At 40.6% G+C, this 18,378-nt stretch overlaps 1 long non-coding RNA gene across 1 annotated transcript; it reads right to left on the bottom strand.

Annotated features, from left to right (window-relative positions):
* Positions 1–2,293: 2,293 nt before the first annotated feature.
* LOC122705167 lies at positions 2,294–17,655 on the bottom strand. The gene is made up of 3 exons (XR_006344047.1): positions 17,525–17,655; positions 3,295–3,419; positions 2,294–2,518 (listed from the first exon to the last, which is right to left on the bottom strand). It is a non-coding gene; the product is annotated as an uncharacterized LOC122705167 (long non-coding RNA).
* Between the last annotated feature and the right edge of the window lie 723 nt (positions 17,656–18,378).

Raw genomic sequence — 18,378 nt, 5'->3', positions numbered from 1 at the left:
GAAAATGAACTGATTTGATGTAAGAAAACTTGGGCTCATAACCAATCAATTCCTAAACTGAAATTTATTATTTGCATATACATTGAAGATAATGCCTGAAATCTTTTTTAAAACTAAGTATTTCAGGTTGGTACAAAAGTAATTGCAGTTTTGGACTTTGAATTTTAAATCATTGTAACTAGGTTCAAAAACACCTCTACTAATCAAAATAGGAACCATTACAATCAACACATTTTTGCCAATGAGAAATAAGTTTGTTTATTCCTATAGCATAAAAATTCATGCTTCAGGATTTGATGAACTTTTGGAAAGCATTTTCTGACTCCTGCTGGTTGTGGAAGCATTTTCTCTGCAAAAATTTGTGGAGATCCTTGAAGAAATGGTAGTTGGTTGGTAAGAGGTCAGGTGAATATGCGGGATGAGGCAAAACTTTTTAGCCCAAATCATTCAACTTTTGAAGCTTTGGTTGTGGGACATGTGGTTGGGCAATGTCTTAGAGAAGAACTGGGCCCTTTCTGTTGACCAATACCGGCTGCAGGCATTGCAGCTTTTGGTGCATCTAATAAATTTGCTGAAGATACTTCTCAGATGTAATGGTTTTGCTGGGATTCAGGAAGTTATAGAGGATCAGACAGGCAACAGACCACCAAACAGTGATCATATTGTGACCATATTGTGATCATATTGTGACCATATTGGTCAACAGTGACCAAACATGACCTTTTCTTGGTGCAAGTTCGGCTTTGAGAAATGCTTTGGAGATTCTTCTCGGCCCAACAATTAAGCTGGTCATCGCTGGTTGTTGTATAAAATCTACTTTTCATAGCACGTAACAATCCAGTCAAGAAATGGTTCGTCATTGCTGCGTACATTTTAAGTGAAGACGACACTTCAAAATGACAATTTTTTTGATTTGAGGTCACCTCATGAGGCACCCAGGGCTTCCCTTGTGGCTCAGCTGGTAAAGAATCCACCTGCAGTATGGGAGACCTGGGTTCAATCCCTGGATTGGGAAGATCCCCTGGAGAAGGGAAAGGCTACCCACTCCAATATTCTGGCCTGAAGAATTCCATGGACTGTATACTCCATGGGGTCGCTAAGAGTCGGACATGACTGAGCAACTTTCACATGAGGCACCCACTTACAGAGCTTTTTCACCTTCACAATTTGCTTCAAATGCTGAATGACCAGAGTGGTCAACACTGAGTTCTTCAGCAACTTCTCATCTAGTTATAAGAGGATCAGCTTCAATGATTCTCTCAGTTGGTCACTGTCAACTTCTAATGGCCATCACTACATTCCTCATCTTCAAGGGCCTGGTCTCCTTTGCAAAACTTGTTGAACCACCACTGCTCTGTATGTTTGTGAGCAGTTCCTGGGCCAAATGCATTGTTGACATTGCAAGTTGTCTCTGCTGTTTTATGACCCATTCTGAACTCAAATAAAAAAATCACTCAATTGATGCCCCGCAAATAGGTTCATCAGTACCATCTTTCTAGATTTCATATGTATGTGTTAATATATGATACTTGTTTTTCTCTTTCTAACTTACTTTACTCTATCATAGTCTCTAGGCTCATCCACCTCATTAGAACTCACTCAAATGTGGTCCTTTTTATGGCTGAGTAATATTCCATCATATACATGTACAACAGTCATAGAGGACAGACTATGGATGAGGTTGTGGATAAGGGTAGGGGAGGAGGAAGGAGAGGGTGAGATGAATGAAGAGAGAAGCATGGAAACATCTACTACCATATGTACAACAGATAGCCAATGGGAATTTGCTGTATGACCCACAGAGCTCAAACCCGTGCTCTGTGACAACCTAGAAGGGTGGGATGGGATGGGAGGTGGGAGGGAGGTTCAAGAGGGAGGGGACATATGTATGCTTATGGCTGAGTCATGTTGATGTATGGCAGAAACCAACACAATACTGTAAAGCAATTATCCTTCAATTAAAAATAAATTTTTTTTAATTACTCAAACTTGCTTTTTGTCTAACGTCATTTCTATAGTCTAAAATAAATATAAAATAAACAGCAAGTAATAAGTCATTAGCAAAAAAACATACAGCAAGAAATGTGCATTAAAATGATATATAACATAACCACCTTTAACACTGGTTATTGATATTCTGACTGATATTGATATTCCAATATCAAATAGCAAAGTTCAACAATGCAAAACCACAATTAATTTTGCACCAGACTAATAAAATTTCCCATGAATTTGAGCAAACCCAAGAGATAGTGGAGGATAGAAGAGCCTGGCATCCTACAGTCCATGGGGCTTTCAAAGAGTTGAACGTGACTTAGTGACTGAACAACAACAAAATTTCCAGTATAATTCTGTAGACAGATTTTCCTTTGGAAACACTTATTTCTAAGGTAAAGGGAAACTTTGATTTTTGTACCTTCAACTAGTCACAAATGAAACAGTCAAGTCTGTTTTAGGGAGGTTTTCTTATGATCTTCATTGCACAGAAAGGATGCTTGGGTGGTATTTGTGTGGATGCCTAGAAAACAAATGCATCCTCCAGTCAAAGCTGAGACAACGAGGTCAGCATTTATACCCACCCACGTGCCCTGCCCTTGGGCTCCAGGATAGAAAGACTGTGGCTTTCAAATGAGCACCACAAGCCTTTCCACTTGTCTCTACAGAAACTATTTCCTTAACCAGAATTGCCGGCACTTATGCAGAGTAAGAACAAATTTTGGCACAAAGTTAGAATGTGTTGAGTATTCTGAGAATTGCTTTAGCAATTTAACATGTTTTTCCTATTAGACACTTCCATTGGGCTTCCCTGGTGGCTCAGTGATAAAAGAATCCACCTGCCAATGCAGGAGACATGGTTTGATCCCTGGGTCAAGAAGATCCCCCAAAGAAGGAAATGGCAACCCACTCCAGTATTCTTGCCTGAGAAATCCCACGGACAGAGGAGCCTGGCAGGCTACAGTCCATGGGGTTGAAAAAGAGTCAGACACAACTCAGTGCTAAACAACAACCAAAAGACATTTCCATTAGTATACAAATATAGTATTATTTCTTTTATTAAAAAAAAAAATTCCACTCCTCACCTCACTTCCCCTTCTAGCTTACTACTCTTTCTGTTTCCTCTGCAGAAAAACTCCTCAAAATACTCTATCCCTCTTGTCTGAAATTTCTCTCCCCTTCTCTTCTGAGCCCACTCACTCAGGCCTCTCCCCCAACCTCTCTTCATAAATTGCCCTTGTTATGGCTACTAACATCTCCCATGTCGTAAAATCCAAGGCACATCTTCTTTATCCTTACTTGGCCCATCAGCAGTGTCCTCAACAAATGATCACTTTTATTTTTCTTCCTTTGGTTTTCAGGACTCCTTCCTCTCCTCAGCGGCTGCTCTCAGTCTCCTTTCTGGCTCCTCCCATCTTTCTGACCTGAAATACAGGACAACTCCAGAGCTCAGTCTAGGCTCTTTGTCTTAAGACTACAGTTTCTCCTGGGGAATCTGTCTCATATATGTGGATGACATTCAAAGGTACATTCCAGCCTTGACCTGTCCACACGCACATATTCCGCTGCTTGTTCAGCATTTCTGCTTGCATGTCTGATAGATGTCTCACCTTTCACATGTCCCAAAGTGAACTTCTCCCTGAGTCTGCCTCTGCTTATTTAGTTAAGGTAATTCCATCCTTCTGGTGGCTCAGGCTAAAAACTCAAGACTCGTCCTTCACTCCTCTCTCTTGAATAAAGTGCTGAATGAAAAAGTTGAAGTCTGTGTAATATGACACTTAAAGACAAAGGGCCAGAATTCTCACCACTGCCTAACAGCTGCAAAAGAGCTGCTGTCACCTCTTTCTCTCTAGAAATGGCAAGTTTTCAATCATCAGCTATATTCACCATTTGGACAGAACAGAGAGCTTCTATTCAGACTTGCAACTTCTAACTGGTAACAGTTGTTCAAACTGGTCCCAGGAAAGAAGGAAAAACACAAAGCTAGACATCACATTCCCTTTACACACACCACTTAAATACGCCAAATATTTTCACACACGTTTCCTTTATTCTCAAGTGGTCAACTCTCCCACTAAGTGCTGAGGGGGAGCTCTGTGGCCCTGGAGACACCAACTTCTGCAGAAGTCCTGTGGAGAGCACAGAGGTGGCACCGTTGCTGCTGGGCACTGGTAGTGGAGAAACAGAGCTGGCCTCGCCGCCTCCGGAGGCCTACAACAGGGCTCTTGAATAAAGGGAGAAAATGCTCCCACAGGGAGAATGTAGAATTTAAATCCCACTGGGAGTTGTTAAATAGTAAAGAGTATCTTCTGCTTTTGAGGATCAGTCCATTTCTTTGAAAATAAACTGTGTCTCCTACTTTTAGCCCCTTTTGAACCACTCTCAAGAGCCTGAGTGAGGTGCTTTGCATTTGACAGGTACTCAAAAAAATGTTGCTGATTGTTTGGAACTTTATCCTCCCCTTTGAGTGGGTTCCTTTATTCTTTAAGGACTAAATCATATTTCTAGGTGTTTCTATCTCCCTACCCAAAGAAACACCTACATGCCACACAAGCCCCAACATGTGTATGTGCATGAAGAAGGCATTCTTGCAGTCTTTGAAAGCTGCCCTTCTGGTGGGACATCACTGAGGCTTTAGACAAAGGGGAGATGAGGGAAAAGGAACTTAAGGCATCACATGTTCTATATGCTACCAGTTTATTAGGAGAAATTCCCATAGGAGTCTTAGTTTATCACCACTAACAGCTCCACCCTCTCCTTTGCGAATTGCATTTGTATTCTGTCATTTTTACTACGTTTTGTAGTCTTTGACATCTTAAATTCATCTAAATACCTTTTCTTTAAATACCTTTAAATTTATTAAGTACCTTTTCTGATTTTAAAAAGAGATTGTTGTTGTTGTTTAGTCACTCAGTCATGTCCGACTCTTTGCGACCCCATGAACTATAGTCTGCCGTGGGATTCTCCAGGCAAGAATATGGAGTGGGTTTCTATTTCCTCCTCCAGGGGCTCTTCCCGACCCAGGAATCAAAACCACATCTCCTGCATTGGCAGGTGATTTACCACTGAGCTACCAGGGGAGCTTGGATAAATCATGTACCAGGCCATGAAACAAGTCTCAATAAAATGTAAAAGGACCGAAATCATACAAACCATGTTCTCTGATCATAGTGGACTGAACTTAAAAATCAACAACAGAAGGAAATTTCTGAAATTCACAAATAAATGGAAATTAATCAACACTCTCCAAAATATCCAAAAGATCAAAGAAGAAATCGTAAGAAAAGTTAGAAAATATTTTGAGATACATGAAAATGAAAACATGACATATCAAATTTATGGGATGGAGCTAACACAATAGAGGGACATTTACAGTTGTAAATGATTACCTTAAAAAAGAAAGATCTTGGGAAGGAGGCTCAAGAGGGAGAGGATATATATAATTATGACTTATTAGTGTTGATGTACAGCAGAAACCACCACAACATTATAAAGCAACTGTCTTCCAATTTAAAAAAATCTTAAAAAAATAAAATAAAATCTTAAATCAACAATCTAATCCTCTACCTAAGAAACCAGAAAAAGAGCAAAATAAACCCTTGGCAAGCAGGAAAGGTACAAAAGATTAAATTGGAAATAAGTGAGGTAGAAAACAAACAAAAAAATTAGAGAAAATGAAACCAAAAGTTGACTTTGACAAGGTCAAGAAAACTGACAAAAACCAAGGAGAAACAATGAATAAAACAGTCAGGAAAGTCCTTCTTAATTCAGAGTGGTAAACATGACACAGAAGAGCTAAACCACTTAATAGATCAGATTAATAAATATGTCACATCCCAGAAGATTCTTTCATATCCCTTGATGAGCCCCAGTCACAATCCTAGAGCATTTCACCCATGCAACAACTTTACTAGGCAGGTTCTCCTGTCATTATTATTTTACGGATGAGGACACTGAGGAGAAAACAAGTAGCTTGCCCAGTCTCACTGCTGTTCTAAATGGAAAAGTCAGAATTCTAAACAGGCTCCAGACACAAGGCACTCATGAAACCAGATATGCCACCAGAAATACTTCAAAACTTTCCAGAAATGTTTTACTTAAAATATGAAAATAAATGAAACTCTCATCTCAGGGAGTAAAGGAAAAAAAAGAGACGGACAAAAAAAAAAAAAAAAAAGAGACGGACATTATCTAATAGATATCCTCAAAGACTTGAAATACTTTTAAGAGCTCCAGCTGAAAAAAATGGGACAAAGGAGTATGAAGAAATTACTTTGTATTTATGTTTTAACTGTATTTCTTATTAAATGTAATTTTGAAATGTTCTTCTCTGGAAAAGATACATGAATAATAAGGTTCTTTAAAAAAAAAAAAAAAAGAAGAAGCTGCCCAATAGAAATCTGTTAGAGCTATTACTAAGGAAACCCATGAACCCATGAAGAAATGGTTGAAAATAAATGCAAGTAATTGAAGCAAATTAGAAGCTTAATTCCAGTTTCAAAGGAAAAAATGCTAAAAGCAAAAACAAAGGAATAGCTTTCTTTTTTCCCAAGTTATTGAGATGTCATTGATGTATAACACTGTATTAATTTAAGGTGTACAACATAATGACTTGATATATGCAAACATTTCAAAACAATTACAATAGTCTAGTTAACATTCTTCATCTCATATAATCATATGTTGTTTTCTAGTGATTACAATTTCAATATCTACTCTCTCAGCAACTTTCAAATATACAATACTATATTATTAATGATAGCCATCACGCTGTACATTACATCCTAGAACATCTTTATTTTTTAAAAAAATGTTTATCATTTATTTGACTGTGCCAGGTCTTAGTTGTGGCACACAGAACCTTCAATTTTTGTTGTGGCATGCATCTTTGGTTGTGGCATGCAAACTCTTAGTGAGATCTAGTTCCCCCACCAGGGACAGAACCCAGACCCCCTGCATTGGGAGTGCAGAGTCTTAGACACTGAACCACCAGGGAGGACGCCAGAACTTACTTCTTATAATGGACAATTTACCTTTGACCCCTTCACCCATCCCCATTATCCCCTTCCTCTTGGCAACCACCAACCACCAGCATTTTCTCTGTTTCTATGAGTCCATTTTAATTTTAATATTCCAAATATGTAATATCATTTGCTACTTGTCTTTCTCTGACTTATTTCATTAGAAATAACTTTAGAAAGGTTGTATTAGTCAGGGTTCTGCAGAGAAAACTAATAGGAGAAAGAGAGGGGGAGACTTAATGAATTGGCTCATGCAATTTTAGAGGTTGGAGGGTCTGAAGTCTTTAGGGCAGGCAGGCAGAGTTTCTATGCTGCAATCCTGAGGAGGATTCCTCTTCCTTTGGGAAACCTCAGTCTTTGATTTTAAGGCCTTCAACTGATGAGATGAGCTCTACTTAGATTATGGAAGGTAAACGGCTATATTCAAAGTCTGTTGATTTAAATGTTAATCATATCTAAAAAATAACTTCACAGCAACACCTAGACTGGTGTTGGACCAAACAACCGGGCCAGGCTGACACACAGAGTTAACCATCACAAAGGTAGTCAAGGAGGTATGTTCTCCCTCTAGTTCTTCTTCGGCTGAGGAAGGAAAGAGCTCTGAGTACTCAGGGATATTGTGCACTGGACACACTGGGCAAAGTCACCTAAGCTTGTTCAAGACTAGCAAACACCAGTCTAAAGCTGCTAAAGCCTCCATGCAAGAAGTAAGAGGTTTCGGTAGCTGACAGAGCTGCTGAAAGTCCCAGAACTGTGGTGAGGGCTTGGAGGACAAAATTCAAGAAGAGTTCAGGGTAAATTTGAAAATGTTGTTCTTCTTAAGGCTCGGATAAAATGAAGTAAGAAAGCGAATACTAGGATAAACAATGATTGATAACACTGAAATAAGTATAGGATAAAATTAATTACACCTATGTATTTTTTGAAAATGCTTCCAATTGTGTATAATTCTTTATACTTAAGGATAATTCTAGGAATTATTTGTGCCTAGCTCCTTTATGAGAATATTATTTCTTTTTAAAAAAATCAAAAGCATGTCAATCTTTGACCCTCGAAACCACTATCTATGAGAATGGTACCTAGTGGTAGCTTAATTAATACCTAGGTAGAAATAAAACAACTTCTGGAATGCTAGCTTTGCAAATCTAAGCCAAAATCTATCCCATGAGAACAAAAGTCCAAACTGGTGCTTTAAAATACCCCTGAACATCTATCTCTTGACTCCTCTTATTTCTTTCCTTTGAATTTCAACAAAGAACAAAGGAAAGTTTGTTTCTTTCCTATTCCGCAGTTTCTTAACTATTCTTAAGAAACATAGTTTTGTTTTGCCTTCCATTACTGATACTCTGTTTATCTACTTATCAAGGGCATAGGGAACTGACACCATTTCTACTCTCCTGGTTCCTGATTATTTTAATAAATTCAGTATTCATGTTCTGCATTGTATAGAAACAAATCTTCCATTAGGGCCTTCACTATGACCCTAACAAAATATTCCCATTTCTAAGACTGTAATCTTCCAAAGGGCTAACAGGAGGAAAAGGAAGTGGGGAGTTCCTATTAGCTCACTAGAGTTTTCTCACATGATCCCAGCTGGGGCCAAGATTGGTAAATCAACAAAGAACAAGTCCTTCCATAATAAAGAGAAAGTAGATGTGAGAAGTTCTGTTCCTCCTGCCAAAGGTCTTTCTATCATCCCAATTACATGGGAAAAAAATTAAGAAAAATGCAGACTAAGAGGTGGGAAACAAGAGTGATTCTATTCTTTACTGACAGCCTGGGGAGGCTGGTCTTCTTTACACTATGGACTTGAAAATCATTCTGTGATGTTGCTGAGACCAGTGATGTCGCTGACTCTCTGGGAGTGGGGAAAGGAATCTATTATCAGTTCTAGAGGGCTGGCTATTAAGTCTGTGGCTCCTCCCATTTTTTTCTTTCTCTTTGACCTCTAGTTACTTACAGAAATTTTAGTGTTCATTAGCACCTTCAGCCTGGGGCTGAAATACAGAAAAGAGTTAAAATTCAGATGATGGTTTTCCATAGCTCCGTTTTCATTTCTAGGCACCAATCCTGGGTTGGTTTCCACACTACACTGGAGGGGATTCTATTGTTCTCCTCCACATTTTATTGTTAACACAATAAAGCTGGCATGGATGTGACTTGTGCTTCTGTGAGCTGGCTATGTATAGAAACATACTGTTACTCATTTCCTGCCCATTCTTCTCTTCCAGAGAGATATTTATTCTTATACTGGGACAACTACTGATAAGTTATAAGCTTATTCAGAGAAATTTAATCCCCAGAATCTCAGCTGCTATGGGATAGGGTTATGCTCCATTGGTAGCTGTTGCCAAGAGGTTCTGAGCCCCACTATTGTAAATGTTAGAAATTATCTTTACGGCACATTTTCTGAAAACTTCAGATTTGTGGGTCTGAGAACAACTCAGCTAGAGAAAACTGCTATACACTATACAGGCAAATTTGGGGGGAAAAAGTAATAGAATTCAGGGCTAAGTGTCTGTCCATGGTGTCTGATAAGAAAGATTATTCTAGAAGTAATGAGAGAGTATACTCTACCCAAAGATGAACATGGTAAAATGTCAAGAAAGAATATTTTTATTATAATGTGATATCAGTGTGAAAATGGAATGTAGAAACTACTCTACATTCTTCCGCTACCACTGTCCACTTCCTCTACCACTTTTTATCCTGGATTAGGACTCTTCCACTGCCAGGCAGATCAGTTTCAATACAGCAAAGGCTCCAGGTGCAGCCATCACTGAGGCAGACAGCAAAAGATGAGGAGTCAATGTGCAACGTCAGCGTAACACACGCTGCTTTCTTATCCTGAAATTCTTGGCTGATGAGATTGATCTGCTACCCACCACTATGTCTCAAATACTGATTCTTTCAAGGAACTCAGTTTAGAGAAATAGTTATCACCCTGTCTTTCCTTCAGTCTCTAGCAGGCCAGCTGTATGTAGACTAATAATTTCCTATCACAGTTGTAGAGCAAAGAGGCTTGGCTTTCATTATAATAAGGGAATACAGGGAGTTTGGGGTGGACATGTACACACTGCTATATTTAAAATGCATAATCAACAAGGTCTTATTGTGTAGCACAGGGAACCCCGCTCAATGTTATATGGCAGCCTGGATGGGAGGGGAATTTGGGGGAGAATGGATACATATATATGTATGGCTGAGTCCCTTCACTGTTCACTTGAAACTATCACAACATTGTGTGTTAATCGGTTGTACTCCAATACAAAATTTTTTTAAATTTAAATAATATAATAAAGGAATAAAAACACTAATTCAGGAAAAAACCTAATTCAGCTATGGTGGCTGGATCAAAAGTCTATATGATGAGATAGTTAAGTTCATAAATGACCTCAGGGTGGTAATCTGCAAATAGAAAACTGAGTCAACTTTGTGTGTTACTAGCGATAAAGCCAGAGACGGCAGTGGCACCCCACTCCAGTACTCTTGCTTGGAAAATCCCATGGACAGAGGAGTCTGGTAGGCTGCAGGCCATGGGGGTCGCTAGGAGTCAGACACAACTGAGTGACTTCACTTTCACTTTTCACTTTCATGCATTGGAGAAGGAAATGGCAACCCACTCTAGTATTCTTACCTGGAGAATCCCAGGGACTGGGGAGCCTGGTGAGCTGCTGTCTATGGGGTCACACAGAGTTGGACATGACTGAAGTGACTTAGCAGCAGCAATAAAGCAGTTTTCCCTGTGCTGATTTAAGAAGCCATCCCTGCACTGGGGAACCTTGGGAAGGACCTGGAAAGTATATTCCATACAAAGTAAACTCCAGGGGCACTGATTGAGGCCAAAACAAAACTAGCTTTCAGGCCGAAAACTCACCCACATTATAGCAGTACACAGTTCTGGGGATTAAGTGAAAGGAGCATATGTTTTTATTGTTTGTTTCGCCATCTTGCTGGAGGATGGCCAGGTTAATGTAGGTTACATTGGGCAGAGCAGCTGCAGAAACTCTGAGTTCAGTAAAAAACATTCTTCTGGGTATGGTAAGTAGCATATACCTTTTTCATTAATCTCAGATAGTGCAACTCATCTCAGAGTTCCCAGAGCTCTGCTGGGTACAGAGGTTTTTCAATAGCTTTCTTGCAGGGACTTTCCTCAATGACAGAAACTTGTCCCCACTGTTCAGTTAACCTGAGGTTTTCCTGATGGTTGACTACTTAATTCTCCAAATTCAGGTTCTCATAGTAAAATAACTTGCTCTTTATACTTCTGGGGTTGTTCCATAAGTAGAGTAGCTTATTCAGTCTCTAAGTTGTGTTTGACTATTTGTGACTCCATGAACTGCAGCATGCCAGTCTTCCCTGTCCTTTGCTATCTCCCAGAGTTTGCTCAAACTCATGTCCATTGAGTTAGTGATGCCATCCAACCATCTCATCCTCTGTCACCCCCTTCTCCTCCTGTCTGCAATCTTTCCCAGGATCAGGGTTTTTTCCAATGAGCTGTCTCTTAGCATAAGTGGCCAAAGTATTGGAGCTTCAGCATCAGTCCTTCCAACTAATATTCAGAGTTCATTTCCTTTAGGATTGACTGATTTGATCTCCCTGCTGTCCCAGGGACTCTCAAGAGTCTTCTCCAGCACCGCAATTCAAAGGTATTAATTCTTCAGCACTCAGCCTTCTTTATGGTCCAACTCTCACATCTGTACATAACTACTGGAAAAACCACAGCTTTGACTATACAGACCTTTGTTGGCAAAGTGATGTCTCTCCTTTTTAACATGCTATCTAGGCTTGTCATAGCTTTTCTTCCAAGGAGCAAGTGTCTTTTAATTTCATGCCTGAACTCACCATCCATAGTGATTTTGGAGCCCAAGAAAGTAAAATCTGTCACTGTTTCCACTTATTCTCTATTTGCCATGAAGTGCTGGGACCATATGCCATGATCTTAGTTTTTTGAATATTGAAGAGTAGCTGGTGTTCTTTAATCTGGGGCTGCCCATATTCAGCCCTGATTATCATTCTTGCTTGCATACAGAGGAACTTTTAACTTGTCTGTGCATTCAGGTTGTTGCTCTCTGAAATCTGTGCCTCGATGACTGGTGACTTTGCTACCACTGCAAGGAGTGTGATGTATGTCTACATGACTTCTGTTAAGCTTCTGACAAAAGCCAGAGCAGCCCAGACACTGATCCACTGAGGAATGTAAACTCCAAATATAGCAATTAAAAAAAATCTGCTCAGTCGTGTCCGACTCTGCAACCCCACAGACTGTAGCATGCTAGGCTCGTCTGTCCATGGAATTCTCCATGCAAGAATACTGCAGTGGGTAGCCATTCTCTTCTCCAGGGGATGTTCCCAACCCAAGGATCAAACCCGGGTCTCCTGCATTGCAGGCAGATTCTTTACTGTCTGAACACCAGGCAAGCCCCCGAGATAACATATTGGTCATGTAATATGGTTATTTACCTGCCTCTTCCAGAGTAGTGGATCCAGAACATGTATGTAGGCATTTTCTTACTTTTAATAAGTGCTTTGGTTCTTTAGGGTTTCCTTGGGCTTCCCTGGTGGCTCAGATGGTAAAGAATCCGCCTGCAATGTGGGAAACCTGGGTTCGATACCTGGGTTGGGAAGATCTCCTGAAGGGGGGCACAGCAACCCAGTCCAGCATTCTTGCCTGGAGAATCTGGATGGACAGGGGAGCCTGGTGGGCTATAGTCCACGGGGTGGCAAAGAGTCAGACACAACTGAGTGACTAAGCACAGTTAGTCCCTTAGGGAAGACAAAACATGAATCCCAGAGGAATTTCCACTGAATTCTTAGAACACAGGTACCCTAAATGTGGTGTTCTTTTGGTCCAGTCTACTTGATCCTTAGGAACATTGTCTGAATATCAGTAACTATTTTCAAGGTAGCCTACCTTTCTCCTATAGTGTCTTCCAGAAGCCACTATCATAAGGAATCCCTTCAGCATACTTATTCTGCATTCAGTCATGTCTTTGCCAGGAGAGGTGGGAATATCCAGTTTGTCCACAGTCTGTAGGGTGGCTAAGGGATCTCTCACCTTCAGGGTGGACCCACAAGACAAGGTTTTGGAGAGGAGGTTTTGTTTAGTCTTGTGTTAGCTATCAAGGAGAATTCCAAAGTGAAAGCTTGGCTCTTGGTCATCTGAGCATTTCTTTCTCCTTGAAGAATTTCAGGGCATTCCAGTTTGGCTCAGAATGTTTGTTGGTTGGTCACTAAGTCATGTTTGACTCTTTTGCAACCCCATGGACTATAGCCCACCAGGCTCCTCTGTCCATGGAATTCTCTAGGCAAGAACACTGGAATGGGTAGCCATTCCCTTCTCCAGAGGATCTTCCCGACCCAAGGATGAAACCTGAGTCTCCTGTACCTCCTGTGCTGGCAAGTGGACTCTTTACCACTGGGCCACCTGGGAAGCCCTTGGTCCAGAATATGCAGTACTTAATTGAAGTAAAAGCAGGTCTTTCTTGGAGTACCTGTGAGCTATAATAGTTTCACACTGTTCCCACATCAGGAATGATATGTCAGGACTTTGTGTTGTAGGAAATACTTCAAGAAAATATACTGAGATAGCTGTTATGAATTTCTTTCTCCTCTAGTATTTATTGTGTTCAATCGCAATTTATTCTCAAGACATTCTGATTTAATTACCTAGGATGGGGACCAGGGCTCCTGATGATCTGAATATGAAGCCTGCAATGGCAGCCACCAACTACCCACACGCTTCATTCCACACATGAGGAAATTGGGGGATTAATTAAAATGGCACCAATATAGCATATTTAAGTAAAAATTTTTTCATAAGTAAGTAGTTAATAATTTTTAAAACCTGAACCTTCTTGACCAAGGGAGGCTTAACTGTTTGGACAACTGTTTACCCTTTCCACTTGTTTTTTTCTAGGAACTAAAGGTCTTCCTTATCCCTGATATTAACTCTGTGAACACAGATTAACCTTTCTAACCCCTTTTTTTTTAAAAGAACTACCAGCCAAATATTTACCCACAGGAGCTGACACAAACAAGTTTAAAAAGAAGAAAGAATAAAACTTAAAATAACATAGTTGATTCTCACTTTCAACTTTCTCGAACAGAACTTTAGTATACAAAGAGTTAGAAGGGCTATTTTAAGTAGCTTGCAAAATTAAAAACCAAACAAGGATTAAAATATGAGAGGCTAGGCTTCCCTGGTGGTCCAGTGGTTAAGAATCCACCTACCAATGCAGGTGACACAGGTTCAATCCTTGGTCCGGGAAGACCCTGCAGGGCAACTAAGCCTGTGCGCCACCACTACTGAGCCCACGCTCTAGAGCCTATGCTCTGCAACATGAGAAACCACTGCAATGAGAAGCCTGCATGCCTCAGAGAAGAGTGGCCCTCACTTGCTGCAAGAAGAGAAACCGCACGCAGCAACAAAGACTCAGCCAAAAATAAATAAATAAATAAATAATCTTTTAAAAATCCAAGAGGTAAGCAGGTGCCATGGTGATTTTTTAAATGGCTGAACCTTCTTTGACTCACCTCCCTCCAAGAGCAGGGTCTGTTCCCTCCCCTTGACACAGAAAGGTTAGTGATTGGTTTAACCAATAGAGCAGGGCTCAACAAACCTTTCCTTTAAAGGACCAGATAGTAAATATTTTAGGCTTTGCAGACCATATGGTCTCTGTTGCAACTACTCAACTCTGCATCAGAGCACGAAAGCAGCCATAGAAGGTATGTAAGCAAATGGACATGGCTGTGTTCCAATGATACCTTTTTTATAGAGACAGGTGGCATGATGGATTTAGCATCGAGCGATAATTTGCTGATCCCTGCCATCAACAGAGTATGTAAGAAGTGATGCTCTGTGACTGCTGAAAGTGACAGTGTTAGCTGCTCAGTCATGTCCGACTCTTTTCCAACCCCATGGACTGTAGCCCCCCAGGCTCCTCTGTCCATGGGATTCTCCAGGCAAGATTGCTACGTTGAGTTTGCCATTCCCTTCTCCAGGGGATCTTCCTGATCCAGGGATTAAATCCAGGTCACCTGCATTGCAGGCTGGTTCTTTATCACTGAGCCACAAGGGAAGTGCTATGATTGCTGAGGTGAAGTCATAAAAGGCCACAGGGATTCTACCTGTGTCTCCTGGAACACTCAGCTTCCTCTTGGAACTTTGCCACTATCCTGGGAGAAGCCCACATCAGAGGGAGAGGACCCAAACAGGTGCTTCATGTCATCCAGGTACTAGCATGAGAGTGAGGAAGCCTCCACATGATTCTAGTTTCCAGCCTTTCAAATCCCCCCTCAGCCTTTGAATCTTCTCTCCAGAGACATTTGGACATCGTGGAGCAGAGATAAAAGGTCCCCACCATGCCATCTGAATTCCATAAGGATAATAAAACTGTTGTTTTTCTGTTACTAGGTTTGAAGGTAGCTTGTCATGCACCAATAACAATGAGAAGAGACATTAACTGAAAACGTGTAAGAGCCCACGTGGACGGCCAAGAGTCAGTGCCTGACACCGTTGTAGTTTCAGATACTTTGTTGTTGTTCAGTCAGTCAGGTCCGAACCTTTGTGATCCCATGGATGGCAGCACACCAGGCTTCCCTGTCCTTCACTATCTCCGGGACTTTGCTCAAACTCACCATTGAGTCAGCGATGCCGTCCAAACATCTCATCCTCTGTCGTCCCCTTCTCCTCCTGCCTTCAATCTTTCCCAGCATCAGGGTTTTTCCCAATGAGTCAGCTCCTCTGATCAGGTGGCCAAAGTATTGAAGCTTCTGCATCAGTCCTTTCGATGAATATTTAGGGTTGATCTCCTTTAGGACTGACTTGAAGTCCAAGGGACTCTCAAGAGTCTTCTCCAACACCACAATTCAAAAGCATCAATTCTTCGACGCTCAGCCTTCTTTATGGTCCATCTCTCACATCCATACATAACTACCGGAAAAACCATAGCTTTGATTATATGGACCTTTGTTGGCAAACTGATGTCTCTGCTTTTTAATATGCAGTCTAGGTTTTCATAGCTTTTCTTCCAAGGAGAAAGCGTTTTTTTAATTTCATGGCTGCACTCACTGTCCAAAGTGATTTTGGAGCCCAAGAAAAGAAAATCTGCCACTGTTTCCACTTTTTCCCTAGATACTTTGTAAGTAATACTTAAAATTTATGATGCTAGTATATACTAGAAAAGCTTTCTAACAGTAAGTAGTATGAACTATGCTAGTAGTCATATTTAAATTACAATGAATTGACTTCATCACAGCAAGCAAGAGAGAATGCCAACATAACCAAGCCAGTCTTTTGTAACCTAATCTTGGAAGTGACATCCATTACTTTTGCCATGTTCTACTTATCACAAGCAAACTATCAGGTCCAGCCCACAAACAGAGGCAAAATTATTGAGGGGCAGTTTAGAAGCATGTCTACCTCAGGATGTGAGACAGGTTAAGTTTTAGGAGGAATGTTTGCATACCTAAAAATAGTCTTTTTCTACCCTCACATTTAATTGACAGTTTGGGCATGGAATTCAAGTTAGGCTGACTCTCCCCTCACCACCCTTACCTGAGGATAGGCTGCCCTGAGGAGACAGAAAGGGGGAAGCCAGACATGCAAGGTGAGGATGACAAGCTCTTTAATGGCCCCCACTGCATGAGGAAAAGTCAGTAATGGTCTTCTTCATACTCCCTGGAGGACCTGGCCAGATGCAGAGCAGGTTAAAAAGTGTAGGAGAGCAGACCTAAGAAGACAAAACTTAGAAGATAAAGCATCGAAAGCATCGGTTATGTGCCAAACACTTGGAGACCTCTATGCTCTGAAGAAACAGTCATTACAGTGTATCTTTATCTCACCAGTCATCTGAACAATCTGCCTAACAGAAAACAGAAGAATTAAGTGAAGATGAAATTGGGACACTGAAACATCAAAATGAAATAGACAACAAAAAAGCCAAAACCAAAATCAGTAAAACTTCTGAACGGGAACAAAAATATAAGGAAACAAACAGCAATGCTCATAACCCAGCACAAAAGGAGATGAACTAGATGAAGACATTTTATCTTTAACTGTTGAAGAGAATGGAAACAATACTTAAAAACTTTATTTGACATTTCTTTAAAAGAAATTTTTTTAAAGTTAAAATGTAGTTGATTTTGAGGGCTTCCCTGGTAGCTCAGTTGGTAAAGAATCCACCTGTGATGCAGGAGACCTCGATTTGAACCCTGGGTGAGGAAGATCCCTTGGAGAAGGGAATAGTAACTTAGAGAATTTCAATAGACAGAGGAGCCTGGTGGGCTACAGAGTCAGGCACAACTGAGCAACATCACCACAGTACCATTGTTGATTTACAATATTAGTTTCAGGTGTACAACATTTTCAATATTTTTATAGGGTAGACTCCATTTAAACTTATTACAACATAATGGCTATATTCCCCTGTGCTGTACAGTATACCCTTATTTTAAACATAATAGCTTGCACTGAAATTTCAATTCTTACATAAAACAAAACCTACCTCTAGATGGACATGAGGCTAATGAACTCCTATATACTCTCTTTGCTTTTGATGCATCTCAAACAGTGCTGAAGTGCAAGACAAATCCTGGTGAGAAGGCAGTGAGAAGGTCCTAAGAAGGCACTTTGAGACAACACCAGTTAACATGTTCTGTGGAGACACAGCAGAGTCAGCTGCTAAAAAGAAACCCTTGGGGAAGTAAACAACTGATGATCACGATGATGTGTGAACACAGCAGGGGAAGAACACCATGCTGGTGAGCTATGTTGACAAATTTCATACCAGAAAGAAGAATTTCTAGGCTTCTTTCCTCATGAAACTGACACAGAAACACCAGCTGTATAATTTCACACTGGAATAACTAAGAAGTAGGACTAAATATGGAGCACAGTCATGGCCAGTCAGACGTATCCAGTAGATTTTCTTCAAAAATGAACACTGCTGCTTTAAGACTTGTAGGGAAGTATTTTGGGGCTTCTCTTGTAGCTCAGTCGGTAAAGAATCTGCCTGCAATGCAGAAGACCTGGGTTCAATTCCTGGGTTGGGAAGATCCCCGAGAGAAGGAAATGGCAACCCACTCCAGGATTCTTGCCTGGAGAATCCCCTGGCAGGCTACAGTCCATGGTGTCGCAAGAGTCGGACACGACTTAGCAACTAAATCACCACCACCATTCCTAAGCTATCTACACACTCTATGCTTCCCATGCCTTATGTACTTGGCTGGCAAAATCAGTGTCTGTTATGGGCATACCTGTTGCACTGAAAACAACTGAGGAAGTTTGTTCTTTTATCCATCAATTACCACAACTATTTCAGAATTTGACAATGTAATTTCTGTCTCTTCTCAGAATAAT

The sequence above is a fragment of the Cervus elaphus genome, chromosome 12 (assembly GCF_910594005.1).
Source record: "Cervus elaphus chromosome 12, mCerEla1.1, whole genome shotgun sequence".
Lineage (NCBI taxonomy): Eukaryota > Metazoa > Chordata > Mammalia > Artiodactyla > Cervidae > Cervus > Cervus elaphus.
This window is presented reverse-complemented; position numbering and strand designations above follow the sequence as displayed.